At 34.3% G+C, this 17,043-nt stretch overlaps 1 protein-coding gene across 1 annotated transcript in view; it reads right to left on the bottom strand.

The window, feature by feature from the left end:
- The window catches only part of LOC136037154 (peripheral plasma membrane protein CASK-like), a gene marked incomplete in the record, with an annotated part of 194,786 nt that overhangs the window by 107,816 nt on the left and 69,927 nt on the right, over nucleotides 1–17,043 (bottom strand).

Here is a 17,043-nt window from a genome sequence, read left to right as displayed (position 1 = left end):
CATTTGCTCTATTTAGCCTTTGGTAGATTTTATTAAAAATTTCCGCCCTGTATAATCACAAAAAAGTTGTTATTTATAATTATTATAAGAATAAAACTCCATGTACCATTATTAACGAAAGTAGAATCATCGACGGGAAGAATAGAAATTCTTCTGTAAAAAAAAAAAAAAAAAAAAAAAAAAAAAAAAAAAAAAAAAAAAAAAAAAAAAAAAAAAAAAAAAAAAAAAAAAAAAAAAAAAAACGAACATAGTTATACAAGTATATTGAGCTACAGACGCTGTTTCAATGAGTATAAAACCATTTGACCACAGATAACACAAACAGTTACAAGCAGAGTTTTGTGAACAGAGTTTTCTGTTCGTGTAACTCTATTACACAAACAGAGCTAGGCACTTTCCTTGATTTGGTTTCCTCATTAACTTTTTAAAGCCTCAACTTTGTAATTAACAATCGCTAAAACCTTAAATACCAACTTTAAAAGAAACTACACATTATTTGCGAAAGCTGTGTTAATTCTATTGTAGGAGCAACACTTTTTTATACGGCCGATTTCAATTTATTCTTAAAAAGTGGCAAGAACTAACTTCTGCAGTTTCTATGGAAAGTAAGTACCTCTGGTCTCATCGATGAATTATATCAAGTTTGCGAACTGAAGTGAAGTTTTATACCCTATGCCATAAAAGCTACCTGAAGTCGCCCCACCTAGTTTTGCTTTCTTCAAGTCAAGTTTCTGCTTTCGAATGGAAATCTCTGTTCAAGCCAAAAAGCAGAAGTTTAAAACTGACGTACATTAAATTCTCCAAGTGCTTAAAATGTACGACGGATTCTTGCCCCACTGCCAAAATATTTTCTTAGAATAGTAAATAGAGTATAGAGATCCAAAAAAATGAACACTTTCCTATTGATCCGAAATTTTCGTCATCTACTTTTATAGGACACTATTTGTGAGTACGGTTAAATTAGCTATTTTATTTTCCTGTTTTTGGGATAGCCGCGGACGAATGGTACCAAACTTCTCACACTACTAAAAATACTGGACCTTACCGTTTGCTCCTTTCTTAATAGGATTTTTAAAAAGCTGGCCCAAGTTAAGGAAATCAAATTCTTATATAACACGGTATTTCTTTTGACACTGGTCAATTATAGTTGAATAGCAGATGGAAGCATATTACATCAGTTATATAATACTCGATATAAAGGGTTCTACCAACAAGAATGAATGGGACAAAGTGGTTAATTCAACTACATTAGATAATTCAGCAAATCTTAATTACCACATATCACCAGATGCGTGGTCTGACCACTATTCAATTATATTTTCCAAAGTGAATTATGCAGTGCACGCCTTTTACTCAAATTTGCTTGATTCGGTTCTTCCGTCTTCCTTAACTCAGGCTCAACTTCTACCCGTTTCTGCTGATGCTGCAATTGCGTCTGTTAAGAAATTGAAATCAAGCTCTGTTGATGTTGACGGAATTAGTGTTTATTACCTTAAAACATAAACTACACGTCTTTGCTTTTCCGTTTACAGTTGCTCTACCAAATGTGTATTTGTTGTTCTCTTGTTCCTGATAGCTTTTTCTGTGGAACTGTCATTGCCGTTCTTAAACGAGGTAAGATTTCATTGGACAGTTCTTCTTACAGGCTAATTACGGTTGCTTGTAATATTAATAAAATCCTTCAATATATCCTACTTCCTTTTTATCCAATACGAATCCTAATTTTGGGGAGAACCAGCTTGGTTTTCAGTCTGGCATCGGTTGCCAGAACGCTCACCGTGCTCTGGGTTGCCTTCTTAAGGATGCTTCTACTAAAGGGTATGGTCTTCATAATTATACCTTTGATCTTTCAACGGCTTTCGATAGTATTCTACACAGTCAGGTTCTTTATTCTCTTTATAGTCACAGTATTAACCTTTCATTTATTTTTCTTCTTAAATTTTGGTTAAGTAAATCTTATCTTTGAATTAAAACTAATGGTACCCTTTCTTCTTTTATTGTCCTTGTTCGTCGGGGTGTAGGGCAGGGCGGAGTATTATCTCCGAATATTTTTAAATGTTGTGTTTTTAGTATTCTTGAGACTATTTCTTCTATATACTTTGTTGGGTTAACTGATGTTTCATTCCTTGCTTATGCTAATGATATTCTTAAAATTAGCCGGTCTAAATTCAAACTATCGCAGGTGGTTTACAAAATTTCTTATACTTTTACTAAAATCAGTCTTTCACTTAACGTTGGTAAATACGAGTATCTTTCGTTCAATTTTCCATCCCCTCCTAAACCTCCAAGCTCTAAAATATTTTCCATCCTTCATGTAGATTCGGTGGTGGGGTATTACACTTACCAATTTTTTTTATATTTTTCATGAGTGTGCCGTCCGGCATGCTAGAAAGAAGATCCAGATTGGTTACTCTAAAATTGTAGCCAATCGAGGCAAATACAATCGTATTGCCCTTGGAAAGATTTTTTCTACTATTTCAGATCATTCTGTTCTTTACCTTTCTTGGCTTTGTCCTATTTTTTGGAATAAGGATTTAGTAATATTCGAGTGCCCTATTTCTGTTTTTGTAAATATCTTCTCTATCTTCCCCTTTGGTAAAGGAATCGAAATATCTATATATAAGTATTTCCTTCCGTATATTACTAGGAAGCTGACAGGCCAAACAGTTTGTGGTTACGAACAGTAGTAGGGAGCGACTCGGCTCAATAGTAAACGAAACTCTAAAAAACAAATTTTGATACTAATAGATACATCAAAAGAATCGATTTTTTATGCTGATTCTAAATATGTAAGTTAGTATAAATACTAAATTAGTTTTACTCATCAAAAGTTACGAGCCTGAGAAATATTTGCCTTGTTTTGGAAAACAGGGGAAAACACCCGCTAAAAGTCATAGGGGGTGTTATTTGTTCTTATCTTATTTGTTTGTTTGTTGTTATTTTTCCCCAGAGGTGATCGTATCGACACAGTGGTCCTAGAATGCCGCGAGAGGGCTCATTCCAGCGGAAATTAAAAGTTCTAGCCCTTTTTAAGGGACCAAAAATTGGAAGGCACCTAGGCCCCCTCCCACGGTCATTTTTTCTCCAAAGTCAACAGATCAAAATTTTGAGATATCTATTTTGTTCAACATAGTCGAAAAACATAATAACTATGTCTTTGGAGCTGACTTACTCTCCCACAGTCCCCGGGGGAGGGGCTGCAAGTTACAAACTCTGACCAGTGTTTACATACAGTAATGGTTATTTGGAAGCGTACGAACCTTTTCATGGGGAATTTTTGGTTGGGGAGGGGGGAGTTTATGGGAATAAGCTACGTGGGAAGATCTTCCCTTGGAGGAATTTGTCATGGGAGAAGAGAAATTGCATGAAGGGGACACAGGATTTTTTAGTGTTATTTCTTTCAAAACATTGCAAAATATTTATGAAAAGGTTTTTTCAACCGAAAGTAAGGACCAGCATTAAAACTTAAACGTACAAAGATTATTACGCATATGGGTGGTTCATCTTCTCCTTAATACCTCGCTCTTTATGCTAAAGTGTATTTAGCAATCTCAACTATTTATTCTACAGCCTTTGTGATTCAGGGATCATTCTCAAAGAATTGAGACAAAATTTAAGCTTTAGTGTAAAGAGCGAGGTATTAACGTGGGGGCAAACCCCCTCATATACATAATAAAAATATACGAATATAGAAGTTCTTTACGTAAGTTAATTTGTAAGTAACGTATATTTTTTACTAATAAAAACTTTCATTAAAAATTAAAAAATCTAGTTGCCTTTTTAAGTAACCGAAAAATTGGAGGGCAGCTAGGCCTCCTCCCCCGCTCATTCTTTCTCAAAATCGTCTAATCAAAACTAAGAGAAAGCCATTTAGCAAAAAAAAAAAAAAAAAAAAAAAAATATTAATGCGCAAATTTCGTTGTAATTATTCATTTGCGGAGAGCCAAAATCAAACAGGCATTTATTCAAAAACGTTCAGAAATTAAATAAAAAAAGAAGGTCTTTTAACTGAAAGTAAGGAGCGACGTTAAAACGTAAAACGAACAGGAATTACTCCGTGCATGAAAGGGGCTGTTTCTTCCTCAACGCCCCGCTCTTTACGCTAAAGTTATTTACTGTTTTACAAATTAGAATTGAGAGAAAGAGTAAAACTTTAGCATAAAGAGCGGGGCGTTGAGGAGGGGAACAGCCACTTTCATACACGGAGTAACTTCTGTTTGTTTTAAGTTCTAACGTCGCTCCTTACTTTCAGTTAAAAATAAAACTCGTTTTTTATATTTAATTTACAAGAAAGGCTTTCGGAAACAGCGTATCGGCGTTTGTCACCTCATCACGGTTTGATTCGTTTGCTTTATTAATTTGATTTATTTTATGTTATTGTTGTGTAATTGTTATTAGTGAATTATTGTTTTTTTATGTAATGCTATTGTTGATTTTTGTTCTTGCATCACTTTTTTTAAGTGTTTACTCCACTATTTATCTTGTGATGTGAGTGGGTTATAAATAAATCAACTCAAAAGCGAGCTATGGCCTAATTTGGTACGAATACTAGCAGAAGACAAAAAGCAGGTTCCTCCATCTCCACTTTTCAAAGGAAGGGTAGGATATTACACCTTTTTTTGGCGCAATATCACACAAGTTTACCACAAGTTTCCATCAGTTTTACTGAAGGCACAAAGTATGCCCGCAACCTCTCCAATACCTCTTTCTCCAGTCCTATTAGTGCAAATTTCTTTGGAAAGCGGCAAGGAGGTTTATCCTTGTTTGACTAAAGTCAGAGAGTGATTCTCAATCTATATGATTAGTTAAGCAAATTGGACCAGCGGCATTTCAAACACCCCCCCCCCTCGAACAATTCTCCCTGCTAATATTTCAGAACGAAGATAGGTATGTAGCAACTTGGCAGAAGCAGATACCGTCTCTCTAGTATCGCCCGTCCTTTGCTCTTATTTAGTGTGGATTATTTTGAAGGAGGGTAGACGATCTACAACACCCTAACCCTGCGCCCTTCCCCAACATTAAAAAAAAATAAAATAATTATGACAGAATAACCAAAGTGGGTGCATAGTTTTTCTAGCACTCATCTCATTAACCTCAAAAACGTGTTAAGTAGATCCGATTCCCCTCCATATCCCTCTATCATAACCATCTGAAACACCAAGAAAATACCGTTCACCTTTGACAGCTAGCTAAATACAGATCTTTTCAAGAATTCTAAACCTCCTACACATCATTTAATAATTATAAGTCATACGGAATGTCATTTCATAATTCAGGTCAGTAAGCGAAGGATAGAAAATTAGCATTTTTAGACGAAGGATCTCAAGAGAGAGAAAGAAGAAGAAAAGTGCCCCTTATGTGCAAATTAAGGGCCCAAGCAACAATTAAAGAAAGCTTCAAAATCTAAGGTTTGTGATAGAAAAGAGGTGATGACGAGTCACAAAGTGTGAAAAAAGGGGCGAAATTTTTATAGACCGTAGATTATCACGACTTACGGATCATTGGTTTTTTTATTGACTGTAAGGAAATTGTTTTTGGCCAGTTTTTATTTCATAAAACAACCAATTGAATAATCTATTTTTAAAAATGACTCTCGTGACATACAAACAAGAGACAAAACGTAGCATTTCGGTATTTTTCAAATTATAGTTCTTTTTTTTACTTAAGTTTTAACAAAAATGTAAAATTTATGGTGTGTAGCTTATTAATATGACTTGAAGTTGTTACACACGGCATGACATCCAGCATAAGTCTTCTGAGGTAGTACTTGAGCTAAAGGTTCTGAAACATTTCCCCTCAATCATAGTTGTTCTCTTCCCACTCCCGTAAATGTGTCTCTACAAGAACACCCAGTGGACAAAACCTATAAGAGCGATTACTTTTTTATAGTTTTTTTTTTTTTAAAAAAGCTTCCCTTCCGTTATGGGAGCAACTACCTATTTACAAGCGAAAAACGTATCCTCCCTTTATACTTCACCTTCAACCAGACAGATAACAAATTTAATTCACATAACTAGCTATTTTAACATTGCAACACAGCAGTGAGTATGAGGAATATACCAATTTATCAGTATTCTTCATTGTGATTTTTGTCCCTTAAGAGACAGTCCATTTTTCATTCCGTAAACGTATTCTTTGCTCCAGCCTACGAAGTGCTACCACATGTTTTATTCTGGATACAAATGCATAATCATGTGCAAAAACCCTAACTGATCTTCATACTTCATCTTCAACCAGACAGAAAAACTATTTAATGTCATTTAAGTAACAAGCTATATTAACATTGCAACGCAACCATGAGTAGAAGGAATTTATCAATTCAAAAAATATTCTTCAACGTGATTTATGTCCTTTAAGAGGCGTAAAGATCCATTATTCATTCGGGAAGTATATTCTTTGCTCCAGCCTACGCAGTGCTACCGAATACTTCATTTTTTTAGTGCTGTCCCTCTTGCAGCTTATCTTGACTCCGATAGGAATTTGGGAATGGTAAGATTTACTAGAAACACTTTCAACCTACACAACAATAAACATTTGAAAGTCCTCTCTTCAATTTCCTCTCATTTTTAAAGGTAGTCATTTTCCAACTTTAGTTCGACAAATAATAACCATTTTTATACAACAATGTTTGCCCAAGAACCTTAATCCTAAATGTTAGAATTTTAAGCAGTAGACAAACTTTTTTGATGTCCTAGAAATATTTCGAGGCTGTAAAAACTTTGTTTTAAAGTATGTGTCTAATTAGAAGGACAAGCTAAAGCAGCCATATTCATTGCAACAAATAAGAGCAGCTTACAATATTAACAACTTTATTCGAAATCAATAATAAGAGAAATATTACAGCTAAAAAACTACTTAATTCCATTTTTGATTCAGCACAAAAACAAACACAAGGAAAACCTCCAAGTAATTGGTCAAGCTCATGATACACTATTGATTCGTTAACCAATTGTTGTTGTTTTTTTTTTTTTTTTTTTTTTTTTTTTTTTTTTTTTTTTTTTTTTTTTTTTTTTATCTCAACATATCTCTTCTTTAATATATTCTGAAAAACCAAAATTCGTCTATTATTACATTCTAATTGATTATGTTGCGGGGATACTTCGGTCTCGTCCTATTCGCTCCGTTTCTTCCTTATATCAATTTATAACAGAAAATGATGAGAATTTGGCTCCTGTTGTTTTACAAAAAAAGTGCAACTTAGGCCAGAGCCAACAAGCCGTTAAATTCTAAAAAGCTCCGGGCTAGGTTTAAAAATGGACGCTTTTCGCTTATCCTAGGGCCGAGTCTACAGCATATGAGCCGAAGAGAGTTTACAGTCTATTTGTGGTTCTGCTTTCGAGTGGAAAACTTTGTTCGAACAGGAACAAGTTACATATAGAGTACTGACCGCCCTCTGGATTTAAAGAATCAGTACCGCCTTCAAATCCCGATCCGGACACTTTTTTAAAACTTCTTAAATACGCAGGGGACTGTTACATCATAAGGAATTGGTACTTCGAGAAGAAAGTGTTAATTCTAAAAAAAAGCGAAGAAAACCCGCCAAATCAGGATTTCTTTGGATGAAAAACCAATAAGGGCTAAGAAAAAGCCTACGAGACCCCACCAAATCAGGATTTCCTTGGATGTTATGTCATAGGGTTTGCTTGTTACTTAATAGGGTGTTGATTTTTTAAAAACCTTCAGGAGCCCTTTCTTTGGTTGTTATTAAAAACCTATGAGGGCCAGGAAAAAACCTTCAGGTTCCGCAGTTGTGTCCCTGTGTCCCGGTCGTTATTTATTTTTTAGTTTTTTACCTTTTTTTAGTTTTTTTAGATTTTTAGCTTTTTTATTTTTTTTATTAGTTTTTAGTTTTTTTGTAGTTTTTGCCTTTTTTTTAGTTTTTTTAGTTTTTTAGCTTTTTTATTAGTTTTTAGTTTTTTTTGTAGTTTTTGCCTTTTTTTAGTTTTTTTAGTTTTTTAGCTTTTTTATTAGTTTTTAGTTTTTTTTGTAGTTTTTGCCTTTTTTTAGTTTTTTCAGTTTTGACGTCACCTGATCCAGTTTTTTCAGGTGACGTCACCTGATCCACGATCCACAGATCCACAGACAACTTATTTTTATATATATAGATAGTTTTTTTTTTTTTACTTATGTCCTGGTCGTCATTTATACTCCCTGTGTCCCGGTGCTTTGTTGATTGCTAATCGAACATTCCTTTTGTCCTGGTCGCTTTCTCTTTTGCTAATCGAACATTCCTTTTGTCCTGGTCGCTTTCTCTTTGAGTGTCGTCATTTATTAGTTTTTTCCTTTTTTTTTTAGTTTTTTATTGGTTTTTACCTTTATTTTAGCTTATTTTTCAGTTTTTCCCTTTTTTTTAGTTTTTTTTTATTTTTTATTTTTTTTAGTTTTTTACCTTTTTTTAGTTTTTTTAGTTTTTTTAGTTTTTTAGCTTTTTTACTTTTTTTATTAGTTTTTAGTTTTTTTTTGTAGTTTTTGCCTTTTTTTAGTTTTTTCAGTTTTTTTTTTTAGTTTTTTATTGGTTTTTACCTTTATAGTTTTTTTTAGTTTTTTAGCTTTTTTATTTTTTTTATTAGTTTTTAGTTTTTTTTTGTAGTTTTTGCCTTTTTTTAGTTTTTTCAGTTTTGACGTCACCTAATCCAGTTTTTTCAGGTGACGTCACCTGACACATCCATCCACACATCCACAGACAGACAGACAACTTATTTTTATATATATAGATATAATAAACCGGTGACCGGAAACAGCTAAAAATATAAAATAAACACTTTTATATTTTGTAGTCTTGTAATCAAGACTTTGTAGTCTAGGGTTAACGGCACTTCGGTGTGGCCGTGGTAACTTAAATTCGACTTTTGGTAAAGGTGATTTTTTTAGCTACGTGATCTAATTCAAGGGCCCATTAATTTCTTATTATCAGTTCTCCTAGAATGGTAAAGTTAAAGAAACAAAAATAATGAAAGTATGTGTTCTGATGATAATTTCAAATTGTTTGCAGCCTTGCGGCAGAAAAATTGCACTAGCAATAATCGAAACTTCGGTAAAGTATATTGACTGCACATCTTTATTTATTTTTTTTTTTTTAATGTACTTCAGGTTTCTATAATATGTACACATTTCAAATAAGATAGGCCTCATGTTTCATAGATACTTGAATTCTTCATTTAGAACTTCTAAAAGATGCCGAGGATAATATGCCCCATAGACTCTCAATGTGACAAGTTTCAGGTTTTTAGCAAAAAATTTAAGAGAGACGCAAAATTAAACCAACATTTAACGACCAATTTTAGCAAAAACTCATGATGCCTTCTATAGTTTCTTTCCCAAAATTGGAAAAGACCTTTTTATAAAGTTGTTTGTCTACATTTTCAAAACCTAAACACTCATAAACGATAATTGTAAAAAAAAAACGTTCGTCTGAAAAAAGTAAAGAGCGAATTTGAGACTTAAAACAAACAATATTACTGCTTCGCAGTACTTGGAACGTTTTTTGAAAAACTGTTTCAATTAAAGCGGCTCGTGACATTTACCTATATTCCTAGAATTATACGACCCATCGCTTTACCAGAAATTAATTTAAAAAAAAACTTTTACCCCAAAATTTGTTTTTCAAAGAAAAGTAAAGATCTCCATTAAACAAAAAATGAGCAGAAATAAAGTCAAATAATCTTCCAAACCTAAAACTACCACAAATCATCATCAATAAACAAATGGACCCAAATCGAACAGAAATTACAGTAAATAACAAATCGAAACTAAGTTGGAAATAACCAAAAACTAAGTGAACCAAGTCAAGCAGAGTTGCCGCCCCCCCCCCCCAAAGCCTTATGAAAAACAGAAAATAATTTGTATTTTACTGTGAGTTACCTTGAGTTTTGAGTAAACTTCGCACAATTTTTAGCCTTTTTTTTTTACAGTGTTTCACTAAAAAAAGAAAAATGTGGAATATCATCAAATATAGGCACTATCAATAATATTAGGTTTACGAATCAAATTGACGACTCGGAAGTAGTAAAAGCTAATAAGAAAAAATCCTCTTATAAAACCCCAAATAAATTGATCTTGTATAGGTGACTTAAAGAGACATGTGAACGTCTTCGCATTCAGCTGTTTCAATTAGGAACGGCACTTGGAAAGATGAAAAAAGGGGGACTTTTATCCACAGAAGATGTGTTCATTATTCTTTGGTATCTTAGCAACTAAAACAAGGAAAAAGTAAGGCAAGGAAACTGGGGGAAATTTTGAAGTTGTAGTCATTTACATAGCTCTACCGAAACTGGGGTATTCTTTCCACAAGACAGTCAATTCTCTTTTTTAAAACTCGTCATCTTATTAACAAAAAAATTCCAGAACAACGCAGTCATCTTTGGAAAGTGTTGGTGCGAGTCCGTTCAACCTATATTATCCGTTCGGTCTAAGCTGCCGAATAAATACTAAATATAGAATAAATATTGGGCATTTTTCGCGAAAGTCAACTTTGTTCAAAAGTTATTAACTTTCTCGGGAAAGGGCTTAAAAGTACTACCTTCTCAACCTGCACTTATAATTTACTATTTTTTGAAAAGAAACGAGGAGAATAGAATTTTGTTTAGTTTTACTTGAAAAAAAAAACAAAAACATCCTTTTGCATGTCAAAATACATCAAAAATTGAGAAGGGTCCCAGACGATCTTTTGAGTTTTTGTATATGATAGATAGATATAGATATTAATGCTCTAAAGCAACAAGGGACACCGTTATAGTGTGTCGTGTCTGTGTGTATGTGTAATGCTTGTGTAATTACGGGGCGGGGTGTATATTTTATACAAAAAATCTTACGACTCAAACAAACCTTTGAGTACTTTAAAACAGTTCTTAGACGATTGGTTCGTCTCTATCTTCCTATGTACATAAACGTGCTCCTGCAAAAGCATGGAAAATGGCTCTTTATTGAAGAAATATTTGTAAAATATACATTTTAAAGATTGGTACTGACTACCAACTTTTTAAGCAAGAAGAGAATACAAGAGGAAATTTCCCTTGTTATGTCATGTCTTGTTTGACTGGGAATCAGCAGATCGTTAATGTTTGAATTTTACAAAAGAAAAGCAAAGTCAAATTTAAGGAATTAGTTTCTCTTATTCATTTTCACCGATGAAAGTGACATCTGGCAAAAACTTAAACTTAAACTGACAAAAAAGCTTTGTAATTTCGTCGTAAAAACTTCGTAATTAAAAAAAAAGATGAAAAATCCTAGAAATTGAATTTTCTGGTATGAATACACCTGAGGTAGGTCAAGGGAGAATATTTTGATGTCCTTGGTACTTCATTAGTGTGAGAGCAAAATCGTTTCTGATGCAAAAGAAAGAAGTAACTTACGGTCGCAGGAGCAGGCGGAGGCCGCGGAATTGCTGGAAGATAATTAGGATTATAGCTAGGACCTGGAACTCCATGCTGGTCAAGCATATGACGATAACGACTATGAACAGGACAACCTCCTACAGGAGATATCAAAGGCCCACTTCGGCTTCTCACCATCATAGGGACATAGCTTTCACTAACTAAAAAACCACTTCCTTCATAATCACTAAAAGGACAGTCCGAGCTTTCAGCATATGGAACGTAGCCATTAGCGTTCGGGTGGAACTCCGTAAAGTAATTAGTGCTAGAAGTATCCCTACTATTATGATATCCATTAGGGATATGTCCGTAACTAATAGCATGCCTTAGGTGACTCCTTGGGTGTCGTGGTGGATTTCGCTTCATGTTCTTATTCATCATAAATAGGAAAATTATCCTCGTTCAAGTAGAGGTTAGTATAGCAAATAATTCAGATGACTAGGATAAAACATAGGATTAGTCCAAACTGAATGTGTAATATTCGGATATTACGTGTGATTCATTTCTCAAAGACAGCCGTAGCATTTGTACATAACAATTATTCATTCTATGTCATAAAGAAGTAAACTTGAAAAAACGTTTTGATAAATAGTCATCAATCTCAATATTGTCACACCAGTATTTTACCAGGACGGAATCCCAGGGTTCTTATTTGAATCAAACACAGGAAATAAAACCAAAATGAAAGAGTGTTCCTGTCAGGTTCGTCCACTCGATTCTCCACACTCTCGCATTTCAATTCCCAGTCGTGATGAATCCACAACCACTATTTCCTTTGTCAACAACTCCAATATTCTTTTTAGTTTATTTTATGTGACACCTGTTCCAAAGAAAACTTTCTATTTTTTCGAGAGACCTTATTTTGTTGAGCATGTCATAATAATTCAACACTATTTATCGATCAAAACATTCATCAATTTATCTTATTGCTTCGAGCGGAGAAAACATGGAGAACGTAATAATAGCAAACGGAATTCCGCTTTATACTCCTTTAATTTTGAAAATGAAATTTTGTTTACAAACAACGGGAAATTTTCAACGGGGTAACGGAAAAAAATGTTATAGATGTAACAATCCCATCTGATGGAAGAATAATTGTTTCTCTCTGAAGTCTCTTGCGACAATTCTATTGTGAACTATAAATATTTGGATCCAAAATCCTGATAGGGTATTATGTAAGTAGATCTGACGAATTTTAACTCTTGAATTTCCTTTAAAGCCAATATTTATATCATTTGACACGGAATGAGATAAAGTATTTTATAAATATAGTGTTTGTGAATACTGGAACAGAGATCAGTACACTACCTGGTGCTTATGGCTTCAAATTTCTTGTTTATGCTCATCAACCAAAAGTGCCAATTATTGGCAAAGAAAAAGTTAAACAGATTCTAGTCCGACTTCCAATTTCCTTTGGCAAGAGTTGTTCAGAAACTCAAGCTCCGTCAAAAGTTTTGCAAGGAATCCAGATTAATTCTAGTATTAAATCAAAGACATTTTTCAAGGCTCTATTGAACACTGCAAACAAGAGTTAACTTGGTAGGAAAGAAAAATAGGTCTATTAGCTTTAAAATACTGTGGTAGCTAGAACCCAGGGACAACCAGATCGTTTGGAAACCAAATAATGTGTTTCTTCGGTTTCATTTTAAGAGCGATCAGGCAAATACAATCGCTCCAGCAGCTGCATTGGTAATAGAATGTGTTAGATTTCAACTTATCACTAATGGTTTACAAATATAAGAACTACTTCGACCATTTCATTAACTATTGCAAAAGGGACTTCCAGCTTACAATGAACACAGCTACAATGATATAACACTAAATTTTGCCCGTTACAACTACTTTTATTCTCACGCATTCCTTGATCAACCATACAAATGATAACATAGGAAATAAGGCTACTTGGCAAGAAATATCTCTTTCAATAAAATAAAAAGTATTGCAGCCAGTAAAAGCACTCTCAGAGATAACGAAAGACTGGAAATTCTTAGAACTCCCAGAGAAAGCATAAAATAGAACTAAGCGCAGGATCGAAAGAGAAACCTATTCAGAAACATTTTCAACAAGTAAAAATTCGTCAATTTCAAATAATCCATATCAGTAAAAGCAGACTGCGAGACCTGTATCAACATTTAAATAGAAAAATTACTTCAGAACGCGTAATAAAACACACATTTTCGTCACCGCCAAGGGATTTCTTAAGAAATTAAGCAGATATGAATAAGAAACCATCACAATAGGTAATAGATACACTTCAAGCGCTCACAATAAGAAAGTCTATATCACTAAAAAGTGATATTTAAAAGCGCAACATGTGCCCTTTTGGTCAAAAATGAGTTACGTATGTTCCATGGGAAAACTAGGCGCGAAGAATCGAATGGTACAGTCAGAATTGTCTTATCTTGCACCGTTAAAGACAAAAAAAGAAGACATAAGCCTCTAAGTGGTGCATGTCACTTCTTTATCAAGCCTTGTTGCGATTCAGAATGACAAAAGAGGAGTATCTTATGGAGCTATAACATGGGGATCTGATATCTGTCTCCTTTTTTCTCAAGGGAAAAGGAGACATACGCCAGAAAATGGGATAATTTTGAATTTATTTGGAATATTTAAATTTAATTTACAACATTGAAAAGAGCATAAAAAGTTGGTCTGGAAAACGTTCCCTTTGAATCACCATTAGCCTCATCCTTCAGAGCGACCACAGCCGCCAAACTTTTTTTCGATTTTGGCTCTCCTGAAAGGTTAAAAAACGGCATATGTTGCACTTTTAATTATCCCTGCCAATCACAAGCCATTATGCCCGGCCCCTTGAAAATTTACCAAAAAACAAAGTTTAAACCAAGCAATCCTGCATTAGTCCCAGAGGAATACCAGAACCCGCATTACTGTAGCACAAGGACATGGTTCGTGGGTTACTTGAGCACTTAGGAACTGAAAAAATGTAAGTAAATATTTTCGTTTGTAAAATGGATCCGTCATATATTTCTCTTTTTTATCTTAGCGTTATTAGTAGAGTGAATCATATTTTCAGCATATTTATCAGAGGGGGTATAGGCTTTCTTTAGTTACATGTAAAACATGTCCTTTTGTGCACACATTTATACGCAACTTGTTTTAAGATATGTAATTCAGCTACCTGCGGGCTTACATACACTTAGCAAGACATTTAAGCTTTTGTAAGGGGGTAACGTTCAACTCCCGTTCGCCCTACAAGATCTCAATGCTCTTCTGACTACTCCCAAAGGTTCTCAGATATTTCATACGAGTCCCTCTGGAAATCTGTCACGCGCTAAAAAAGAAAATCCTCATACATATGCCTATTCTAAACTTTTAACATGACCACCCTTTTCGAGCATCTTTTTGATGGTCAAGCTGATTGAACCGCCACAAAATGGTTGGACCCTCTGATGTGGGATTGAAAGAAGTTTCCAAAGAGCATTGGCTCTAGTCTAAAAAAAATCTGTTTTCACACAAAAACCTTTCAAATTTTCCTGGAAGATCCTTACAGCAGTTTTATTTTACTGGGATATAGGAGAGGAAGAGGGGTCAAGTGAACCTTGCCAGACCTGTATAGGTACGGCAAAATATTACTTTATACTAGTCCCCAGTAAGTCATCCAAAGCTTTAAACTTATGACCAATGTTTGTCTTGAATTTGAAAGACTATCGAAATGCTTATAGAAATCGTGCTAAAACGTGGCGACCGGCTGATGAGAGCACAGCCGGTTTTTTTTTTTTTTTTTTTTTTTTTTTTTTTTTTTTTTTTTTTTTTTTTTTTTTTTTTTTTTTTTTTTTTTTAATGATTGAGAAATTCAGGATTTTTTTTCCAATTTCAGTTTGAAAAAAAAAAATCGTGTTATGGCACAAAATAAAAAAAGTGACGTTTCTCCGTGGTCTAATATCCTTTCTTACTCAAAAGAGGCGCAAATTCTAAAAGCTTTCGTTCGAGTAACCACTCTCCAGCAGCATACGGCCATCGATTTGATACGACCCCCCTCCCCCAGGAAAAAAATAAAAGAATTTTTTGTAGCAAGGCCTCATAACAAGAAAATATAGTTTTTTTTTATTTCCGAAGGGCCTTTGAAATGTGGAACAGACTTTACCTTCTCCCCTACCTGCTCTTCAATCAGACGGAAACTCGAGTATAAATTAATAACCTGGATAGAATTTGGGTATATGGAATCAGTGTAAAAAGTAAAATGTTTTGAATTTGTTTTACTCCAAACTTTCTATTTTAGACGAGGATTACTTTCACACTTTTGTAAGCCTGAGATAGATATAAAAAATAATATTAGGCTTTAACAGTTAGGCCCCTAAAAGAGTTAGCTGCTAAAAGGAGTCCTCTGTAAAATGACCCGGTTAACCTTCTCCGTTCTAAGCCATGGTCACTGACGAGGGGAACCTAGGAATGTAAAAAAAGGAAAACAATACAAACAACACAGGAAAAAATTTCCAAGAGCCTTTCCTGATATGGTAAATGGCAGTTATTCTTTACTGTCAAAAAATTTCCACTATCAAGAAATTTCACGGTATGAAATTTCATTAATGAAATATTTATTATTTCAAATTATTTAACATAATTTGTATTATAGACAAATTATGAACCCGCCACGGTAATTTTCCCATTTGTATTTTCCTCCCAGGTTCCTCGTTTTATTTTGTTGTCACTTTTTATCTTTTACCGTAGTTTGGCGATGTAGGTATTCCCAAAGACTGGCCTTTCAATCACACGGAAGGAAAATCTGCAAAAAAAAAAAATAAAAAAGATGGAGATGTTACGAATAATTACAACAAAATTTGCTCCCAAATCTTCTGTCTTCATTGAGGGTCCTTTTCCTACAAGCCAATAGGCAAAATAAAGTTTCAATTTTCCGCGCATGGCATCTACATGACCAAATTTTTCGTCCAAAATTCGTTGTCGTCATTGAGGATCTTTTGGCCTAGTCTATGTACGTAAGCTTCAAACTGTTTAGAGAAAATGTTTGGCCTGTTTTCAAGTGTTTTGTCTTCACTAAGGTCCATTATGCCCAGTTAACAGGCCCTGTATATTGCAAGCCGATTGGAGATAGAAAACAAACTGGGCCTATATTGGGGTGGCCGACGTTTACCCCCCTCACCGAAAAATATCCCCCCGGAAAACACCCCCTCCCCGTTAAAAAATATCCACCGGTAAATACCCCGGAGGAAAATAAGGCTTTCCGAATTAGAGAATTTTAGATTTTTTTTTCCGTAGGGGGAAGGAATTTTGGTAGTTATGGATTATGCGCCACTCACTCAAGTTTACGCTGTGTAAAACTCATGAACAAACCAGTTTCTTCGCTAGTTTCTTTCAGCTTAGCGCGAGATAAGACAAAGACCGGTGACGGAATAGACGGGATATAATTTGGGCTATATATTTGCACATAAGGGGTGGGGCTAAAGCATTTGGACAGTTTGAAGTCAGAAAACAATTCTTACTTCATAATATGTAGAATAATTGTGTCTAACATATTTTGCATGCAGGCCCGCTATACCCCTCCCCTGTAACGTGCAAAAATATATGCAAAATTTGTTTCTAAAGTAACAAAGAAACTAATGTAGAAACCAGTTTGTCCTCAAGTTTTACACATCTTAAACTTGAGTGAGTGACGTATAATACAAAAGTACCGGAGTTTTTCATGGATAGAGCC

This window comes from Artemia franciscana, chromosome 16 (genome assembly GCF_032884065.1).
Source record: "Artemia franciscana chromosome 16, ASM3288406v1, whole genome shotgun sequence".
Taxonomy (NCBI): domain Eukaryota; kingdom Metazoa; phylum Arthropoda; class Branchiopoda; order Anostraca; family Artemiidae; genus Artemia; species Artemia franciscana.
This window is presented reverse-complemented; position numbering and strand designations above follow the sequence as displayed.